The following is a 4,492-nucleotide window of genomic DNA, read 5'->3' as shown; positions in this document are numbered from 1 at the left end:
TGCCAGCAGTCAAGGAAAGGGTGTTTTCTAGCTCAGCAGCTTACTTTTGCCACACAAAAATTCCATGTATAGTTTCTTCAATACCAATTATCTTCTCTGAAATATATTAGTGCTGCCACACATGTGTCATTGTCATAAAAATGAGCCTATGTTATTTTTTTTAAGATTTAATCTTTTTTTCTCTTTCATGTTTTTTTTTAATTTATTTATTTATTAAGGATTTCTGCCTCCTCCCCACCACCACCTCCCATTTCCCTCCCCCTCCCCCGATCAAGTCCCTCTCCCTCCTCAGCTTGAAGAGCCATCAGGGTTCCCTGACCTGTGGTTAGTCCAAGGACCGCCCACCTCCATCCAGGTTTAGTAAGTTGAGCATCCACACTGCCTAGGCTTGAGCCTATGTTATTAAAACATGTTAAATACTATATTATATTACATAGACCTCTGAAGTGTTTGGAGATGACCTGTCTGTCTAAAATATATCTTTGTTTCACCTTGAAAACATACTTAATGTGACTATGAGTTCCATTATAATAGGTGACTAATTACTAACCTGCATTTCCTTATTATCCTAAACAGTTGGTAATAATAACTTTCAAAGACTAGAAATTTGTATTATATTATTAAATGAGTTATATAGGTACAATACCTTGAACAAGAGTAGAAATATATGTACAGTATGTTCTAACAAAATTAATCTCAAAGTTGTATCATTATTCAAAATTTGTATACAATATACAAAAGTCCAATCCAATGTAAAACATTTAAAACTAGTAGTTGGTTTTAAAAAGTAGATTCAATAACCTACCATTTTATCTTATCATATTTATATCCTCCCTTTCTTGTTTTCTAAACAAAATTATATCTATATTCTCCCTTTTTTTCTTTTCAGAGTAGATCCAATAATCAACCTTTTTATTCTATCATATCTATATCCCCTCTTTTTGTTCTTTTCAAAACAAGAACATTGAGTCTAATTTCCTTTGCTTAACTTTTTTCTGACCATTGTCCATAACAACTTGTTTTTAAAAAACTTTTAAAAATATTTATTTATTTATTCTGTATACAATATTCTGTTTACATGTATGCCTGCAAGCCATAAAAGGGCACCAGACCTCATTACAGATGGTTGTAAGCCACCATGTAGTTGCTGGAAACTGAACTCAGGACCTTTGGAAGAGCAGGCAATGCTCTTAACCACAATCAGCACACATATATAAACAGTAAAAAAAATAAAAGATTTAAATAAATAACAGCAACAACGAGATGCTAAGTGGCATATGTATAATCCTAGCACTTGGGAGGCTAAGGCAGGAATATTCCAAATTCAATGCCAGCCTGGGTTACTGTCCTAGTTTCTGTTGCTGTATGATAAAAGCACTGGCTGAAAGCAACTCGGGGAGGAAAGGGTTTATTTGGCTTACAGGTCAAAGTCCATCATTGAGGGAAGGCAAGGCAGAAACTCAAGGCACTGATCTGGAGGCAGGAACTAAAGTACAGACCATAGAGAAATACGACTTACTGACTTTCTCCCTATGACTTGCTTTCTTGTACCATCCAGGACCAGCTGCCCAGGGGTGGCACCATCCACAGTGGGCTGAGTCCTCCCACATAAACCATCAATCAAGAAAATGCCTCCCACAGACTTGGATATAATCCTTCAACTGAGGTTCCCTCTTCCCACATGTCCAGGCTTGTGCTAGTAGGGAAAAAAAAAGTATCAGCATAGCTACATAGCAAGATTCTGTCTCAAGACAAAACGAAATAAAAAAACAAGACAAAAGAAGAGGGAAAAAAAGTTTGCCAAGCACTGGCATTCGTTGGTTCCTTTGCTGCCACACGGGAACCAGTCCTCCAGTTAAACAAGCTCAAACAGGCTGTTTTCCTCCGTACGTTTCTGTCAACCTCTCCATTAATTGTTTTGTCACTGTGTAGCCAACTAGGAATTCAGCTCCAGCCACCTGAGGAGCCAGCCTATTCTGCTCTTGGGTGGAAACAGGCAGAAAGTTAGCACCTAGTCTTTTCTTGAAGTGTCATAATGACCTTTCAAAAGAATTTAATCAAGTACCGTGAATGCAGCCCCTCTGCCGCCATGGGAGCCTTGAAACTCTTTAAACTGAGCTGAACCCTGGTGACCTCTCGAAGCCCTAGATCCTCTCCCTGTAGAACAAGAGATTCTGCAATGTCTCTGTAGCTGCTGTATCTCTGCTGAGCCCTGAAGGATGATTTCGCTGATGCGTGAGCAGGGTAATGGACGGCCTTTCAGTCAGGCCATTTCTCTTATAGGCTCAGATATAGTTACTTCCTGCGAGAATGGAAATGAGTTCTGTTTGGAGTCAAAAACAGAGAGTGGAGCTGGAGCTACGGCTCAGTCCACAAAGTGTGTGCCAGACAAGCGTGAGGACCTGAGTTCAGATCCCCATCACTCACATAAAAAGCTGGGCATGGCAGGATGCACCTGCAGCTCCAATGCTGGGGAGGTGAAAACAGATGCATCTGGGGAGTTCAATGGCCAGCCAGCTTAGCCCAAACTGTGAGCGCCAGGTTCAGTAGAGATCCTGTCTCAAAACTGAGAAGAGCCAGGTATGGTATGGTATGGTGGCATATGAGCACATACATACATACAACACACACACACACACACACACACACACACCCCAAAGTATGAAGTAGCCCATATTTATTTAATCCATTACAATTGTAAATTTCAACATGTAGATGCTGAAAAGCCAAAGTCCATGGAGAGTGAATGAACCTTAATGTTGTCTCTACTGATCCAAGGACCTTCTTTATAGTAGCATTTGATATGCTACCCCTGGGGGGGGGGGGAGCCACTCTGCCTATCATTCATTCTCAAAGCCAGCAGGAGTCTCCTAGTCTGCAGAAGGAGAGGTTCTGAACATGGCTGAGCAGGCTGTATACCTTGCTCAAGTGGTTGCAATCTTGCCAAGGTCCTATTTGCCAAGCCATGGACAGACTCCAGGGGAAGGAAGGGCATGCTTTTCTAGCATGAACTGAACAACGTGCACTCCTAGCAGGCCGGGACAAATGTCCAGACTTAGGACTTCCTTAATATGTTTAGCACTGTAATGGAGACTATTAGCAATGAGCTGTGCGGAGGAGCCGGCAGCTGAGTCTGTCTGGAGGCGGATTTAAGGAGTGACAGAGAGAAGGGGCATTTCAGAAGGGAGTTAGAAGGGTTACAGAAATCCACCCTACGAAGCTAGTCCAAGAAAGACAAACCAGGTGAGAGCCTGGAGGCCTGGAAGTGCAGAGCATCTGTCAACAAGGGTTTTCTTTGCAGGGAGTGGCCCTGGCTGCTGGCCGTGAGGCAGGAAGCTAGAGGCAGCAGATGTTGTGGGCAGTACCAGACCTGTTGCGGACTCTCTGCTTTAGTAGCACACACAACTTTGGTGTGAGCTGAAATACACAGAGGGCTTGTTCTTAATGTAGTTTTCTTAGCTCAAGCCCCAGCCATGGGTTCTGAGTCAGTAGGTCTGGAGACAAACCAGGAATAAGCATTCTCATGGATTTTCCCATAGGGCTTCGATTCAGTGGTCAGTAGAGCATCTGGGGGCTCAGGGAGCAAAGGTCACCAGCTGCAAGGGAGAGGGTGAGAGGCAGCTGGTAGAATTCAATTTACAAGTGCCTGGTAAGTAACCTTAGAACCCAGCCCCTAATTAACCCACTCTAAGTAAATCTTTCTATTAACAGTGTAAAGTGTAAAGAAAGCAGATGGTAGGAGCCAGGGGCAAGGGTTTCAGGCTCAGCTCCCCGACCAAGGTGGGTCACTCCAGGCTAATCATGTCCCTTCTGAATCGCAGACTATGCTTGAAAGCTAGCACACACTCTGAAGCCACTTTCAGTCATATGATGCAATATTCTAACTGTCCCAGCAAGGGGCTCAAGGTTGTTATGAAGATAACACTAAAGTGTAGTGGAAATCTAGTGGAAGCATTGTGTCTAGGATACACAGCAGAACGGGTTAGTTGTTTTGCATTGTATCTAGAGTAAACGTAGAATGCAATAGTTGTTTGCTGGAGGGACTTAGACCTTGAAGAACCCATTGTAGAAAACAGTGATTGTTTTCTCTTCTCTACAGAGCGGTTTTCCTAAAGGAGCTGCACAGCCTAACAGTCCGGGCACACCTGGAATGTCTTGCATTATTGGGTGCTGCAAACAGTGCACAGTAAGGACGAAAATTGCAGGGATGTGATGTTTTCCTTCACGAAACAGAGGTTTGATCAGGGACTTGGTATGAGGAACTGATTTTACCCCCAAACCAACTTTTGTGTAACAATCAATAAATGCACCTTTGCACAGCTGCTTGGGGTTCAGTGCATTGAAGCTGAGCCTCCTTGCTGCCTGCAAGGTCATATTTCATCCTGGAGTGATCCTCTTTCTTTGATTGTCCTGTGTAACTCAGAATACTGACAGAGAATGGTCCCCATCCCCACCCCCTGTTGCCTGCAATAAAACAAATAAACAAAAGCAC

This window comes from Microtus ochrogaster, chromosome 5, assembly GCF_000317375.1.
Source record: "Microtus ochrogaster isolate Prairie Vole_2 chromosome 5, MicOch1.0, whole genome shotgun sequence".
Lineage (NCBI taxonomy): Eukaryota > Metazoa > Chordata > Mammalia > Rodentia > Cricetidae > Microtus > Microtus ochrogaster.
The sequence above is the reverse complement of the archived record's forward strand: the minus strand, read 5'-3'. Positions refer to the sequence as shown.